At 36.8% G+C, this 18127-nt stretch overlaps 1 protein-coding gene and 1 long non-coding RNA gene across 4 annotated transcripts in view; one reads left to right on the forward strand and one right to left on the reverse strand.

The window, feature by feature from the left end:
- The window catches only part of LOC106944913 (cAMP-specific 3',5'-cyclic phosphodiesterase 4C), a 126668-nt gene that overhangs the window by 74170 nt on the left and 34371 nt on the right, over window positions 1-18127 (reverse strand). The window lies entirely within an intron of this gene.
- LOC106944914 (uncharacterized) lies at window positions 2127-6268 on the forward strand. Its single transcript, XR_001424436.1, has 2 exons — window positions 2127-2624; window positions 6015-6268. It is a non-coding gene; the product is annotated as an uncharacterized LOC106944914 (long non-coding RNA).

Here is an 18127-nt window from a genome sequence, read left to right on the forward strand (position 1 = left end):
TCCTTATCTTCCTGAAGGGGGTGCGGATCCAGCTAACTATCTAAACCCCTGAGAACGGTTTCTCTGAGTGTGTGGGCTGCTTTGTGTCTGATGACAGATCATCAAGGTGACTGACTGGAGAGTCAAACTGAAAGGGAAGAACAACTGATCCTTCAAACTCCATCAATGAGAAAATTGCAAGTTGTAATTTTTAGCAAGCAGCAGCACGATTTCAGCATCCGAAGGCTTCTTTTTGCAAGGATTTATTTTTCAGCCCAACTGTCAACTGCAGCCTCTCCACACGGCTGGGATAAATCTACAGCATTACATATTAATGTTAGCTGCAGGTCAGACTGCCATCAGTGGTGACATTTAAAAAAAAAAAAAACAGCGAAGCACATCTGAACATTCATTAGTGAGAATGTTTTTAAAAGCAGGAGAACCCTTGAAAGTTGGAACACTGGTTATAAAACCATTCTGCAGAAACAGACCTCTTCTCTGCAACCGGGATAAAAAGTAATTACAGATACGCTGATCACCATGCCAAGCCAACTCTCTGTTATTGAAACCAGCAGAAAGGATACCAAAAGGTCTCGTTAACCATGAGGTCGGTTTCTGAAACTGGAAATATGAACGCAGGTGTTTCACTTAACCTCTCAATAATTATTCCACCAGGCAGCGATCGGGCTGGACAATAAACCAATTCAATCAATATCAACAGATAATATGTCTGATACAACGTTCACTGAACTCTGATCCATCATGGCCACCTAAGGAAGGAGAGTGGCACCAACTCGCTCACTCTTTGGTTACCTAGCAACTCACTCATTCCTTGGTTACCTAGCAACTCACTCATTCCTTGGTTACCTAGCAACTCACTCATTCCTTGGTTACCTAGCAACAACTTGTTGAGTAACTGACACAGCAGCAGTTTAAGGTTTCGCTTAAAAATTAAATTAAATAAGAAAACAACGGCATGGAGTGAAAACTGGACAAAACAGGAAAGGACATGCCACCAGTTTGGTAATATCTCAAATATTTAAAATATGAAAATTAATCAACAATTATCTATATGGACCGATACAAAACACTTATTTGGTAACATGTTTCCCAGTCATATCGTCCAGCCTTAGAGATTGATAGAGACTAATTTAGATAAACATGAAGGATGTCTTCCAGATATGACGTCTTTGTTTTCTCCAGAATTATGTAAGTAAAATATGCATATTTTTGATATTTTGCTGTAACTCTAGTTATCTAAATCCTAGATTCAATCTTCACTAGTGCACAGAACGACTTTCAAACCTTAACTTTGAGTTTTCAGGACATTCAATACCTTCTTCCATAGACATTGTTCTTTCTCTATCACATTTAAAAACAACAAACTTAACCAAAAACGATTCAAATTAAAGACAATAAACGACACATTCCCATTTAGAGCTGGAAAGTTTTTAAACAAAGCACTTTTTCTCTAATTAGCAGCTTTTTAAAATGTGAGTCTCCATGTAAAGTGTGAATAAATCCTGATACTGCAGGCATTAGTATTCCTCACAGCCGTCCAGCATAACTTTAAACGAGAATCAATTAACGAGGATTCAACAAATCTGAATTTAGCTTAAGGATTTCATCGACTTCGTCTGCTTCAGGCGGCTGTTTATTTACCCATTAACTGCAATCTGTATTCACTACTGGCAAGCAATTATAAAGCTGACAATATTAAGAGTAAATACTGACTTAATTTATTATATATTATATTACAAGAATTTGATTGGTAATTGTGAGCCAGTCAATAATCATTTTAAATTAAGTCACTTAAGTCTACCCAAACTGTGTAATTTGACATTTAGGAAATAAATTTGCCTAATGGAAACCCTGCAGTTTCTAAAATCCTCCTGTTTTTTCAATACAAAGTTTTGGCAGTAGGATAAGACGGCTCGGTTAGTGAAAGAAAAACCACAATGGTCACAGAAATAACTTGAATATGACAAAAATAATAATACATTTTAAAAAATTCTATAAAAATGAACAAATGAAAGTCAGACGATGCCTTTCAAACATGAATTATTTAAAAAATAAACTCAAAAATAATGTGTCCAAAGGGGCATGCAAATTATTTTTTCTGAAAGAAACCATTGTGGGTTTTTCTTTCATTAAACAAGAGGCACCAACAATTCAATCCGTGATTATCAACACCGGTTTATTTCACAAAACTGCAATGGAAACCTCTTTCTGTACATGTTTTAAAATAAAAAACCAGGGCTATTTATGTAAAGTTGGTGAATCAAATGACTAGAAACAAAAAGCTCAATCTGACTAAATGTTACATGTCTTATTATACAGAGTGGAAACATGTAAATTCTTGGTTTCCACAAACTGCAGCTTTTCTTTTTGGTGACATTTCCCATTGTGTTAGAGGACAGTAACGATGAATGCCAAGGCCAGAAAACACTCAGTGTGTTGATCACACGGCATCAGATCTGTCTGTCAGCGACTGTTGCATCTCCACGGCAACCGGGAACACCTCAGTGACAAACCGTTAGGTGTCTTTGAAACGCCACGTCAGCTGGGAGTCTACCTACGCTCGGCGACCTTGCAGCCCGTCCTGAGGCTCCGACCAGAGACAAAGACGTGACTGAGAGCTGCAGGTCTGCAGACAAACCAGCCAGCTGATAAGATGCATTTTCACAAAAAAATTAATTCAATGATCTGCTGCTTTAATAAATGGTAAGAAGGGGGGAAAATCATTAGGCATTTGGGTTTGTTAGCAAACACTCAGCTCTACAGTTAAGGGGTAAAAAAAGAAACACAGAGTGTGATTATTTTTATAAACTACAAAGCTTCATCATCATCTGATATGAACATTTGTGTGTAAATGACTGGATCTTTACAGCCTAATGAACCAAAGTGAAGGTTAATAACAACACATGCTATGCTAATCTGTACACTAAACAGTGATACATCATCTTGATGACTTATCTAGCTTTTTTTATTGTGGATTTTATACACTAGCAGCCTTTTATGCTCTTTGTTCCATAAATCTGAGAGCAACATATTTAGATGTTTAATCTGTTTATGGCTGCAGAGCTAGTGTAATAACAATGATGCCATTTTAAACCAATTTTCCTGGAAAATGCAGGAACAGAAAAGCCCAATTTCCTTCCAGAGACGCTCCGTCGAAGCTGCTTTCCATTTTTCAGTGAATAAGATGTTAATGAATAAGACGATTCTCTCACAAAAGGCAGAACTTTATTGGAAGATTTTATGTAACTAACTGCATTCTTTGGCTTATAATGTAAAACCTCATCGCAGTATTACATTATCACTGAAAAAAAACACTAAATCTTACTTGAAAAAAGACAAAAGTAACTTTTCAGCTTGTTTTAAGTCAGTACTTCCTTAATATTGATGAAGAAGTTCTTGAAGAAATCTTCCAGTGGAACAAGATGTTTGTCTTCCAAGTTAAAATGTGTTGTTCCACTGGCAGATTATTTCACTTATAACTAGAACATTTTCATCAATATTAGGATATTTCTGACTTAAACAAGCTCCTGTTCCATGGTGAAAAGTTACTTGTCATTTAGTTTTGTCTTATTTCCAGTGTACTAAGACATTTGCACTAGAAACTAGAGCAAAAGTACTTGGTAAAATGTGTGTTTTTGTCAGTGAATGCGGGAAGAAATTACACATTAACACTTCCACCCTTATTGTCTCTCAGCCTTTCTGCCGATCTGCTTCACAAGGTTTCTGTTACAGTGAATAAGTATGATGAAAGTATAAGCTTTCATCAAAGCTTACACTTCCTGTTATCCTTATTAACCCTTTCATTTTATGTTAATACTCATTTCCAGCGCAATGCATTTGAACATTTTGCTATCATTTTCCTGTATGTCATTTTTGGAGCTCTGGGGTTCTGCTGGCTGCATTACAGGCAGCTTTGCAGGTAAAAAACAAATCATGAGAAAAAAATCCCAAAGAATAAATTCAGCTCTCATTATAACTTTCCCACTTTGTGTGAAGAGGTGAAAGTTCACAAGTACAGCAGAAGCCTTGTTTGAAGATGTTCTGTTGTCCTAATATAAGGTTTTAAAGTCATGGCTTTAACATTCAGCTTTACTTTCATTGTTTGTTTGTTTTTTACTGTAATTTGATTTTTTTTAACCCTTCTAGAAAAAAACAACCATGGCCATGCATGCAATTTACAGGAGCTAGTTAGCATAACATGCATATTTCTGCAGGAAGTAGCCAGAGTACCTGGAGAAAACACACACATTCATGGGAAACATGTCGACCCTGGCCGGGATTCAAACCCAGAACGATTCTCTTTCAGAGATGACTTTCCCTAAATAATTAGCCTTGTTTAAATAACAAACTACCTTTTTGAAACCTTGTTTTTAGGTCCAGAATTAGACTATTCCCAGGTTTGCAAAGTGTTCATGGAAATAAAAACAAAAAAAATGAAAAGTTGTGAGAGTGTAGCCTGTGGTCAGACGTAATAAACAACTCTGGATGGCGAGGACAGCGACAGCTGAATGTGTTAGTAAAGCTGAGGAATGTTAAATTACACATTTCCTGTCTGCTTCTGCTAAATTCTCATTTTCACTACATATCACTTGTCAGCAGGGCTGAGAAAAACTCGACAGGTGGTCGACCAACGAGTTCTCCATGGATTATATCCTGAAAACGACAAAAGAAACCAGGAAATAATAAAAAACATAAACACTGCATAGTAAAAATTAAGAAAAGCTGTTTCACCAGAGTTTTAAACCATTTACAGCCTTTTTTATCCCGATAACAAAGAAAACTAACATATCATGTTGAGGCTATTTACGTTAAATTTTTGTAAATTATAAGTTTTATCAATTTAGTTTTTTCTTTAGGTAGTTAGATACTTAGTTTGGAATAAAAAAAAACTGTAATTAATTTTTGCATTTTGAATTGTTATGATTACTTTGGTAACTTTTAGACCCTGCTTAATTTATGAAATTAAAAATAAATTACACTGCAGAGGAGTGGTGGAGATGTGTGTTGTTTGTCAAATGTCCGGTGTGATGATGGGAGATTTTTTAAATGATTTTACTGATTTAAAAGTCACCATTTCCTAATATTCAAAACTAAAATTAGTCCTGGGTAACATCAGGTGGTTTGTTTTTTAAACACACTTTTTGAACTTGTAAAATCAGATTAAGAATTGTACAATTGTAATTGTAAGAATTGTTTAGTTACTATTTTGTATAATTTTTTGCTGGAAATAAACAGCAAACAGGTGGAACGGCTCGTCCTCTGAGCTCATCCATCTCAGTGCATCGCGCCTCAGGAAGGTTGTAAACGGCATCTTGAGGAGCACTGTGTGACGACACACTGAAGGCGGCGTGTCTGCAAGAGCTTCTTAAAGAGCTTCTTAAAGAGACACAGGCCCAGTTTCAGAGCATCAAATTAAAAAGTCCAATTTCATTTAAGTTATGACAAATGAAAGTAGCATAATCACTTGAATGTGCGATAAAATGATGATATGTGCCTGGAAAATACATAATAAAACCTCTTTAAACAACACAACAGGTTTAAGTTGTTCACTTAGCCTCAAAATCCTCCAGATCTCAGAGCAATTTAACATTTAGAAGATGTGCAAGTCAAATCCATGAAGACTCTACCTAAAGAAAGGATTGTCGTTCTAAAAGGTCTGAAGGAGTCCAAGCCAAATAACACACTTACAGGCAGGTGGTCGTAATGTTATGCTTCATTAGTGTACATGAAAACGACCCAACAGAACAAAGTATTTTAGCTACAACAAAGAGGCATAAGAAGAAAACGTTCATGGTCACTTCAGGTTGGTGTTTTTTTATTTTTGGAAGTTTTTACGCAAGAAGCTTTTTGTTGTTGTTCATTTGCTTACTTTTCTTACTTCTTGAGTTCATCCTGCACACTGTGCAGACATGATTAGGTAGGAAATAAAATCCAAGGTAACCAGTTGAATAATAGAATAAAATGATTCACTTCTCCAAAAAGGCCATTTTCTAAACCTGCTTTGTTTTGTTCAGGGTTGTGGAGAGAGGTGGAGTACCCAGAGGGCAACAAGAACCGCAACGGAGACTCAGCAGAGAAACAACCAAACTCTTAACGCAGAGGGGAACCAGAGCAGATGCAAAAACTGTTTTATCCAAGAGCAGCCCAGAAGAAATGAATATTCACCGAGAGGCTGCAGCCCAAAGGAAGAAACCAATAAGAAACCTTTCAGCGACCCAGATGAGGTCGTTTATCAATAAGGTTTAAATAAAAAGGTCACACTGTTTGAGCTGAAGACCACGGTGAAGCTGTGACAGATTAAAAGGTGAGAACATTAGTGAGTCCTCAACCTTTTGAAGGAACATTTTTTTACTCCAGCGGAGACGAAACATCACGACATTTACTGACTCACTGTGAGATTTTTCCTCTGTGGACAGATGCAGCAGTCGCTAAGCATTCCTCCATTTAATCCAATTTAATCTTCATGCTTTTAGGTTTCATCCAGTATCAAATATAACTACTCTAACAATAACACTTGTAGAAGCACATTTATGAAGCATTTGCATAAAACACTTCAGTTTCCCCCTAATGTCTAAATTGAGAATTTCGTCATTGATTCAATAAACTCCAAGCTCACAGAAACATTTAGATTACAAATCTAATTTTAACGGGCAGCCTGGGCAGCAGCTGCTCCCCAGATTCAATTTAACAAGAGAACTACATCACAAAAATAAAAAAGTGTTGTGTTTGAACAAGGAGCTTCATGTTGTCTAAGTAAAAAATGAATTAACCGCAGCAAACATAAAAGTATGAACCAAACACCGAAAAAACACCTGATATCCTTCACACTGCATTGAGTGAAGAAAATACCTGAGTAAAGGTTAAACGGCAATAAGAGTTTCCTCTCAGAAAGTTTTTTCAACGCAGACAAGAAAGATTAAGACAAAGAATAAAATAAAGTGACTTTCCTGCTGAGTAAATCTCAGAAACTCAGTGAAATGAAGCAGAAGAAACCAAAAGCTTATGTTTGTATCCAACTTACTAAATAAGCACAAAATACTTTTATTCCATAACTTGTTTTGGCATCAACTTATTGATACTTTTTAAACATACTGGGTGTTTGGACTGGCAAACCAAATCAATCACTTGCAGGATGGCGTTAGGATTAAATGTCCTTTTCTTTCATCAAAGTTCAGAAATGTTTCCCAGGATAATCTATAATCTACCAGGGGAATTACAGTGTGTTGTATATGAGACGTAACTAAAATATAAGAAACAGAAGTATAAGACATGTTCAATGAAAAACCTTAAAAATCCAGTTGAAACGAGTCTGAAACTAAAATATCGGACATGTGAGCCAGACATTTCCTGCTGTTCTGATCACTTTGTCTTCAAACTCTGAAACTCCCTGAGGATCAGCTGAAGGAGGTCAGAAAGGTCAGACAGTAACTAATCATCAAAAACAAGCAGAAGAAGAAAAGAGGAGAGATTCGCTGTCGGAAAAACTGTCTGCACACGAGGAAATGTCACGATGCGCAGTGCAGTAGAAAGCCTTATTTCATTTGTGATGGAACTGATGATACTTTTTACTGATTATATCTGCTGTCTTTTTGTATTTCTGTGTTTTTCCATTAAAGAAGTTTCCAGACAATGTTTAGATGTGATAGTATAAGAGATCTGAAGACATCTTGGGTAAAATGCTTGATCTTAAAGCACTGACATGTGTGGAATGTAGTTTGTACCCTTGTTTGACCCTGAACCCATGAATAACTGACAAGGAAAAATTAGAAGTTTCTCCTGAAATCCTTATCGGCTCTGTCCTGCCATAAAGTCTTCCCTTCCAGGAGGTGAGGGACGGTTCATGAGGTGGGGTCAGGATCGTCTCTGTGGTCCATCTAGCAGTAGAGACCAGACTTTGGTGGGCCTTTTCCTTGTTTTAACTACATAACAATGTGATGTGACTGTCTTCAGTGAGATGGATCTTTGCCTTCGAATAAAGAAACTTTAAGACAAAGATTAATCTCTCTCTTATTATTGAAACTGATCCTCATTCTTTCATAAATGAAATTTCCATATCAGCAGCTTAATATTCAGATATGAACCAAAAGCAGCTTAAACACTGAACTAAAAAATCCACGTCTGAAGCATCTCCAACACCAAATAAGAGGTAAATAAAACTTAAAGAGGTCCACTTCAATAGTGTACATGAAAACGACCCAACAGAACAAAGTATTTTAGCTACAATAAAGAGGCATAAGAAGAAAACGTTCATGGTTTCTTCTTATGAAACCATGAGAAGAAATTATTAATGCAACATTCATAAGATGTGAACCCTATTACAACAGATTTAGGATTATTCTACCTGCAGCTGTCTTCTTCTGCATTTTCCTCCTTCAGAAGGCGCAAAGCGAAACCAGATTTCAGTATTTTATACCTTAATTTAATCACATGTGATCAACAACCAGCCTTCACAGCAGCAGCAGCAGTTTGTGTTTAACATAAAGTCTAATGCAGCTTTGATTCTATTTGGAATAAATGAAAATGCCAATTATTAGTATAATCAAACATTAACAGCATCTTGAGGCAGAATGGGATTTGGTTTGAGTTCTGATTGTGAAAAGAAAACGCTCCAGATGGGGAGAAAGGAACAGCTGCAGGCGGGCGAGGGAAACCTTTTTTAAGGTTTTGAAAAAGTTACATTTATTACAGATGGAGAACTTTGAGTAAAACCTGCTCTCAGTGTTTCTTAAAACCAAAACATATTACAAATTCCCAATAAGAGCTCAAACGTTTTGGGACAAAATCAAACATTCAGTGTAGGGCTGTGAAATAAATCAACAACAATATATATCGCAATAGAGAGTGATCAATATCAGTAGATAATACATCAGATAGAATATTCAACAACAATAATTTCACTGAAACCCAAGCCAAAACTGCAATGCATTCTGGGAAATGTAGGCAGATGAACGGCTTTAGCCGGTCAACCTCTCACAGCTAGCTTAGTGCAGTTGGTGGAATCTACTCATTCACTCTTTGGTTACCTAGCAACAACCTCCTGAGTAACTCTGTAGTTACCTAGCAACAACCTGCTGAGTCACTCTGTGGTTACCTAGCAACAACTTATGAAGCAACTGGCACAGCAGCAGTTTGAGGTTTCACTGCTGTGCCTCCAAGCTGCTTAAAAATAAAAAATGACATGTAGTGAAAACTGAGGATAAAACAGAAAAGGTTTTATCCTCTTTTCTTCCAGATAAAGACAAAACACTAATAAATTAATATTGATTAATTGTTATGTTGTGATATGTTTTTTCAGTCAAATCATCCAGCCCTAATTCTAATCTAATCTGTAATGTGATTTATATTTTTGGCTAGTTTTTATTTTAAACCAAATCTAAAAATCCATAGTTTACATCAACATGTCAGTTAATCAGCTTCAGTCAACCACAAATAAAAATTTTTGCTCACTCGTCTTCTTTGCTCGGTTCTGTTACATTTTCATGTTGCCAAAAGACTTTTTGCTTGTGTTCTGCCTAGATTTCCTAATTTTACCACAAAACAAAACAAACCGGAGAGGAAGGACGATTTGAAGAAGCAGATGTCTGCTTCTCCTCATCGACTGGGCTGTGATTCTTAAACAAAGGCGGGTCCGGTCACGTTGTGACTAAGCACCGCAGTGATTCCCTTTGACTCACGGCTCCAGCAGATGTGCACCGACGGGATGAATCAGTGGCATTATGCCTGCCGCCCCCTGCTTGCTCCTGATTTAAATTTGTTGCGTTTACATCTCATATTACCAGCCAAACTAAACCAATTATGGATATTACAAATTTGTTATGTTTGTGTGAGGTGACAAAGGGAGATGAAGAGGAAGAAGAGTGTGGTTGCTGCAATAAAGCTGCAGGTAAATACAGTGACATTAAAGCATCTAGACATTTTAATATAGATTTACAGGTGTATAGTGAATAGATGTTTATAATATGATTTTATCATCGTTATTGCATGTTTTTCTCCCCATTATATTTGAGGTTTTAAAAGAGGAGACGTGTTCTTAAGGTTTCTGCCTCTATTTCTCCTCTGGATTTGCTCAGATCAGGTCTTTCTGACCTTGGCTTTGGGTGCTTTCAGACTGCAGGGTCCTTTTTATGGTTCCAGCTGAGACGAGACAGAAATGGGAAATGCAGGAGTTTATTACAGTAAAAGAACAAAACTGTCTATAACAGTGGGCTCAATCCTGAATCCACTGTTTTCATGATGCATCTCTGCTCCACTGCATCTATGTTAAATAAATGCATTACATGATATTAAGTTCTGATAATCACAAATTTATTAAAGCCTAAGGGCCCACAACTTCTGCACACCTGAAACATGCAGGACAGTGGTCCCTGAAGAATGGTGAGACCCCTGAGACCCACTGGTCTGTATGAAAAGGTGCCACCGGACCAAAGAACCATGACAAAGAAAAGCTAACTGAGAACATGAGGAACCTAAAGATTACCTAAAGGTGTTTTCAGAGTCCAACAGTCCAGTAGACTCGGTTCGATTGGAGAACAAAGTTGCAACATTTGTTACATTTTTCAGTTGCTGTGGTTTCCTTTCACATGGCACGAGCCAAAATATTTGAAAAAGCTGTTCCCCTCCTCGCCTGTGGGGGCACTGCACCGAGAACGGCTGAAGAAAACAACACAGAAACGTCAGAAGAAAACACCAAGCACAATTTATTTCTTCACAAAATGTAAAGAAAAGTGGAGTGGTGTCAGTTTTTACCAATTGTACGATTTGTCTTTAGTCTTAAAAAGACAATGAGCCATTTCTCCCACTAGCGCTGCTTTTACCCAGAATGCCGTGCGCTATAGTTCGATTCTGGTCCACCTGACATTCAATATGAATTCGAACTGCACCAGAGTTATTTAGTTAGTTAGCTAGGAAATGTATTCATTTAATTAAAAACAAAGAAGAAATACACCAAAAGAAATCTGCTTATGAGGAAAATCCCATCATTTTTTCTGATCAATGAAAACGTCACATAAAAAAACTAACAGGTAGCAATTGTGGCTATGTAATTAAGGAAAGCTAGACACTTTTAGTATAAATGATCTGGTATCTACAAATTAAATTAAGTAAACTTAAGCAGGGAAAGACACGCCAACACTTCTGTTTTATCAGTTTGAAGAGGTTTTAGAAACGGTGGCATCGCAGCAGTGCAGTGATACTTTAAGTGAAAAGTAAAATGGTTTAATGTACAACACAAACTCAGAGTCTGAGTTTGTGAAAAGAAAAAGGTCACAATCAGCACAAGGTCACAAAAATAGTCTTTTATCACCAGCAGCCTCGTTCTCTGAAGCCTTTCCACGACATTTTACTGCAGGAGGTCTCAGTGGTTTCTGTGACGGAGGGAAAGTTAACAGACTCAATCTAACCAGCTGAAATTTAAAATTCTAAAATTTAAATTTTACCTAACAAGACCAAAGATTTGTGACCCCGTAAGTGTCACAAATCTAATCTAATCTAGGGCTGAAACAATTAATCAGATTAATCATGAAGAATCGATTATTGAGATAATTGTCAACTAATTTAATCAAATAATCATTAAATGAAAAAGTAACATACTCAGAGCAGTAACTGGGCTAAAACTGTACAAAGCATTTATACATTTTGTATTTAAGATAAAAATACATTTACCTGTAAATACGTTTCAGCAAAAACTCCTCAAGTGGATTAGCTTTAGCTTCACCTGGTTCACATTCACTGAAGGATGTTATTGCATTTTAGCCTTAAAATGTTTTTCATTTTCAAAAAAGGAACTGAAATATTTTTTTGCATCTTCTAACATGTTTCTAATATTGTCTTAGAAACGTCTTTAATGGAAAGCCTATACAATCTTTTTTTATCCGATTAATCGATTAATCATCAGAGTAATTGCTTACTAAAATAATCGTTAGTTGCAGTCCTAATCTAATCTTTAACATGATTTATATTTTTGGTTAGTTTTGTTATTATTTTAAACCAAGTCTAAAAATCCACAGTTTACATCAATACTTCAGTTTATCGTCTTATCAACCATTAAATTATTTTTTCTTGGTTTAAAGTCCAACCAACAAACTCATTTTTTGTCTTCGCTTCCTTCTGTTACATTTCCATGTTGTCAAAAGAATTTTCTTTTGTTACTTTGACATTTTGAGCTACTATTATCCTGTTTTACGTTTGATTTAGCAGAGCGTTCAGCTTCCTCATCCCTGAAACTAACACAGATTGAGTCCAACTCAGTCAGAGGAAACACAACCATGTAATGATGCAACAGCAAGCTTGGGGGCTGTTGGCACAGGTGTGTGCCATCTGACGGCTCTCTCCAGTGCCAGAAAAGACAAACAAGGGTGACACGCAATTTTTTCAGATATTCTACCACATTAAAAAAGCAGGAAAACAAATCAAGCAGGACTCGGGATTGGACCAATAATGAGAACGAGGTCAGGAAAAGTGTAAGGACAGAAATCTCTGTTTGGTTTGGAGCGGATTGTGCCGTACATCATGCAGGTTTACAGAGAACTGCCGCATTCATAACGCCGACGTGCTGTGCCATGACCGACTCAGAGGCCGCAGTTTCCACATGGAGGAAAAGTGCTTTACTCATCTACTTGAGCGCTCGATAACTAAGCCGCTGCGCTGTTGCTGCCAGATGGATCAGAAACTCTATTTTCTGTCTTTACAAGCTACTCAGACATGCATGCGAGGCTCACGACCCGCATCGAAGCCAAAACAGCCCAGAGAGTTTCTGTAAATAATGAAAATCAGCTTTGATCACGTTAGAGGTTTCCGCTTGCTGTTGGTTGGGACGTTAGATCTGTAGGGCAAAATCATCCCCAGTAAATATTTACACATTTTCATGACATTTTGGATCAGGAGAAACAGACATTATTCTAGATTAATTCTTTGTGTTTCGTCACAGTTGAGATGTGAAGCTTTTAACTCACCAGGAATCAGTTCTTATGATTCGCTACACATTTTCAAATATGGTGACAGGAGTGCGCTGTTTGGGAAGGACAGCGGCAGGAAGATAATCCTGCAAATGTCACTCCAGATGTCCATTTTCTGACTCCTGTCCGTCAAGCCTCTCATGTGGCTGACATTGTCTCTAAAAATAACGTGGGAAGTGGGAGCACATTTTGCTGAGGTTTGTAAGTTGGCAGATATACAACTCAAAATAAACGTGGATAAAGTTTTAAGATAATTCTCAGTTTATGTTCCTGCACAATTTTTCTCCCTTCCACTGATGATGGAGACGAGGACAGAAAAATGGAAGAAAATCTGACTTCAGTTTAATCCGATCAGACAAAAAATAACAAACCTGCATCTCGTTAAAGCGTTGCATTACTTCTTTCAATGCTATATTTAATTTTTTTAATAATCAGAGGTTGCCAACAGACCTCTTTTGGTCTACTGGGAACTTTTCTGGAAAAAAAAAAAGTCACTTTTTTGTTCCAAGCTGCAGCAGAAGATGATTCGCAAGCGAGCAGAGAGGTTTGCAAGCAGGGAGTTAAAACCAGTTTTGAGTGCAAAGAGAAAGTTTTAAGGAATCACAGTAAATATTTGAGAAGAAATTTTGAGTACAAGCATTGAGAAGAAAGACATGAAATCCTGCTTTCAAACTGAAAATGTGCTCTCAGATTATGGCAGGAAATATGCCCCATAGAAAGTAGATTATATGCTAAAAATAATTATGTTTAATGCTTATTGTGCTTACAAGGTAGTCTGAAATCTACAACTCTAGATGAAATATGTAGGTGGAAAGATTTGGCTCAGTATTTGTCAAAAAACCTGTAGATTGTGTTTCCTTCTCACTCTTAATTAATGCATAATATAGAGTTATTAATGAATCATAAAGTGTTTAGAGATTAATTAATAATATATCAATGAACTATTTGCCTTTTGTTCTGTGTTATTTGCTTCTATTGTCTATAAAGTTCATGTTTCTGACCAACATGGGATTCTTGTTTTGCCTTTTCACATTTCAGCAGGACATAATTTTATTTGCATCAAGGCTGCTATTTCAAGAAGAAAGAGTTTTTAGAAATTTTGGTAACACTTTATTTGAAGGGGGTTGAATAAGACTGTCATAAACATGACATAACACCTGTCATGAACATGAATAAGCCTTCATGAATATTTATGACTGTTGTCATAAAGCGTCATTCGGTAAGTTATGACACTTTTAATACAAAGTTGACATTATTCAAAATGTCTTTGTTATGACAACTTGACATTAACCAAGAAATCATTACTGTTTAAACTTTACCTTTAATAACATAAAGTTACCTAATTTTTAAAGTGCAATCAGTAATACTTTTATGACAAATTTACATCAGTAATGATTTATGACAGTGTCATGTCAGTCTTATTCAACCCCCTTCAAATAAAGTGTTACCGAAATTTTAATATCCTAAGTTGGAGGATTTTAAAACTTCCAAATTTTTTCAGCTATCTTACAAAACTGTTCATCTTTTGTCAAACTAAGAAATCAGAATAAATATGCAGAATATTTTCACAGGAGGGTCAGGATGACATATCAGACTCTAGGTGGAATCATGACGTTTGCAGCAGCAACTGACGGAAACTGGCTCCTTCCTGACTGATTTCCTGGGCAGTGTGAGCGCGGTTCAGGATGAGTATCACCATCTGCTGAAGGCAAAAATACAAAGCCTGGAAGGGCCACAAAGTAAATGCTCCTCTACATCACAAAGCATCTCTGGCTTCAAGCAAACACTTTCATTATGTGTCAGAAAGAAAGGCCATCTGCATAAAAAAACGCTGTGGAGGCTTCAGAGGAAGACGCTCACAGGAGCAGCGGGAGGAAAATGGCTGCACATTCCTCTTTTTGTTATCACATTAGGAAGATGCATTAAGAACTAATGCGATGAATTTGCATAAAAAATATGTATCAGCGTTAAATTACACGGCATTTTTACACCGGGAACGAGTCTGTAGGTGAAAACAGAAAGCAGATTTAAGGGTGATGGTGGGCAGATTATGTCTTGGTTCTGAATAATTACAAGCTGTTTGTTTCCTGCTGCTTTCCAATTCATTTGTTTCTGGGCTCCAACATAAATCCAATGAAACTCTGGGGAACCCGGTGAGCATGATCCCCAGAAGAACTTCTTTAAAGTTTTAAGATCAAACTTTTGCAACAGCTGTGAAATGTTGGGATTTTACCTCATGTGGATGTCATAAACACTCAAAGATTTGTCTTCTAATCAATTTAAAAACATGCGATACATTGAAAAACAAAAAAATATTTCATGATGATCTCTTAAATCGAGGATGTGAAAAAGTTTTGTCATTTGGGCCAAAACTGTCAAGTCAAAGAGCTTAACAAAAATACCAACATAAAATCTAAAACCTATTTAAAAAAATATTATGAATTGTTTTCATGAGACCAACAATAAACTAAGTATGCAATGTTTTAGTTAAGCAAAAAAAAAATGAGTAGTTTGCACATATTTCCCTTGTTAAAAAAATGTTTTCAGCTAGTTGAAACAATTTACTCTATTCTCAAGAGCAGGATTTGTATTATTTTTTCTGTGAAAACAACTAATCTGATTTTGAATAAAAGTCACTGGACAGATGAATAAGCAAAGTGTGGCTATTAAAAGATAAATACTTTCAATTATGCCTAATGTTTCACAATGAAGATTTTAACTTGTTGGTAATACTTTTGTCCAAACATAAAAAGTCTCTGTCCTAAATCCCACTCAGGGCCTCACAGAATCACTCCAGGGGCAGGAAATGGCCCCAGGGCCACACTTTGGACAACCCCGTCTTAAAGAGCCCCATTTATCTTTTAGTTTATATCCATTTATGTAACACGGATGGAAAACATCAATCCCTTAGGAAACATGAGGCTGTAGCAGACGGAGACATTTCAGCAGAGCGGTTAATGTGCGCCACTTCAAACTAAACATAAAACAGACGCAGGACATAAAACACGACAGCTTGTTTCACTGAAGAAAAAATAAAGTAACATTTGCAGCTCAAACAGCAGATCTTTATCATAAACATTTCGTGTTCAGGCTTTCATCAGGAGGAGTATCTGGGTGTTTTCTGCCTGTCTGCAGCTTGTCATGTGTCTCGACTGTCTCTGGTGTCCTGGCTAATTGTTAGCGGCTAACAGCTGAAACAAACCCAGCGTCTCCCTGGACCTCACTGTCTTTGGGCTGACAGAAAGGAGAGGCGCAGGCTGTTACATGTTTTCTCTGTCAGAGTATAATGGACTCATGTCCCAGGCGCTGGTCGCTTAAATTCACTTTTTAATTAAAATAATCTTTAAAGGTGTAAGAAGCTATTCTGACTGTAAGATTCGTTATTGACTGAAGCTTTGAGCTGAAGGAAGATTAAATAGACCAGAAACTTTTGTCACAACAGATTCAATCTCCATCAACGTCTGCAGCTGCAACTTCAAATGTGACTTTCTTCTTTTATGTACAACAAAACATAATCTAATGATTCCTGCAGTAAAAGCATCAAATAATTACCTTTGGTTTTTTGCGTAGCACAGAATGTCCTGTATTTTGATTGGTTTCTTTTAATATAATCAGCCTAATCTCATCAGGCAACAAACAAAGCAAAACAAAAAAGTGTCTGTTTTCTGATTTAAACGCACATATCCATCAGCTGCATTTAATTTTACTGAGAAACCATCTTCCCTGCAGTGTTTACTCCATTTCCCCATTAAATGGTGTCAATTAAGTAACACAGCTCGATTATAACGGCGTCCGCACAACAACTGATACATGCAGATAAATCCGATTAACCTGCAGGCACTGAACAAAACTGCACGTTACCCATTAATCCTCCCCGTTACCCATTAATCCTCCCCGTTTGTGACTTTTGTTAACATGAGTCTGGTTAGATAACATTAATTTCTTCTGCGTAAAGCCCTGCCTCCTACTGACAACCTGGTAGGAAACAATTTAAAAAATTATCCCTGGAAAGTACAACTCCATAGCAACAGATGTAATTTTTCAGCAGTGGAACAGGTTGCTCCTGCCAGAAGTTGACAACAAGAGCAGATTACATTTTATTTATTTAACTACTTGTCCTCTTGCTGGCCGAGGCCTCCGGTTTTTTCCAGTTTTTTCCCTCTGAGGACCATCAAGTGGCCGGAAGATGCTGCTCCTCTATTTGTTAATTCCTAGTGACTCAACCTGAGGAGAAGCGATAACAATGTGCCCCATGCTGTGGAGACGGCCCAGCGGACACAGAGGTGCAGGCTGCAACATTTATGAGCCTGTTAATCTGCCTCTGGCAGAAATGTGAGGAGACACACAAAAAAGAAAATTATCAGTGAGATAAAACTCCCCATATTCAATTCATTTTATCATAAAACAAGAATTAAGGGTAAAAGTGTTTATAGTTTGCAAAGAGATTGTGCTGAAAAAGGGTAAAATACTGTTTTATATGTACTGTCAGATTGCAGAAACATTTTGCATGAACAAAATATAATCTCATTAGAGCCAAACTTTTTTGACATTGAATTAAGGGATGAACCGATCCACTTTTATCACTTCAGAAACCGGTACAGATATCCAAGGCTTAGTATCAGCTGATATAAATGTACCAAATTATAAATTTATTTGTTAACTCTGCACCAGCACAGCACAATTAAAAACACCAATAGCTTCACAAGCATGGTCAAACATGTAAAAACAACTTTAATTTGTTGAGTTATACTCCTTTAACTGGGAGTATAAACAGTGATTTAAAATAAATAATAAAACAAAAACAATAAGTTGACTACCATAAGACATGTAAAAATAATCTTCTTCCTAATGGTTCAGAAAATGTAATTAGGATTTCTAAACATAATGTAAAATAATTACAGAGCACAAAGCATTGAATTAAACTTATTGATCAGAAACACTGTCACGATACTCGATCTAGAATTTTTCTCAATATCGGGGCCGATACAGATATTAATATCGGATTGGTGCGTCTCCAATTGAATTTATGACACTGAATTTTTATCCTGTGCAATTATATGTGTGCAGGTTTTCCCTGCAATTATCTCAGAGGGGCGACTCATCCCAGCAACGCGACTGTCCGCCCCTCGGAGAAGAAACTGAAGATGTTCAGAGTTAAAGTCATTATTTTTATT

Source organism: Poecilia latipinna, unplaced genomic scaffold (genome assembly GCF_001443285.1).
Source record: "Poecilia latipinna isolate Pla-1442-1.1 unplaced genomic scaffold, P_latipinna-1.0 Scaffold118, whole genome shotgun sequence".
Taxonomy (NCBI): Eukaryota; Metazoa; Chordata; class Actinopteri; order Cyprinodontiformes; family Poeciliidae; genus Poecilia; species Poecilia latipinna.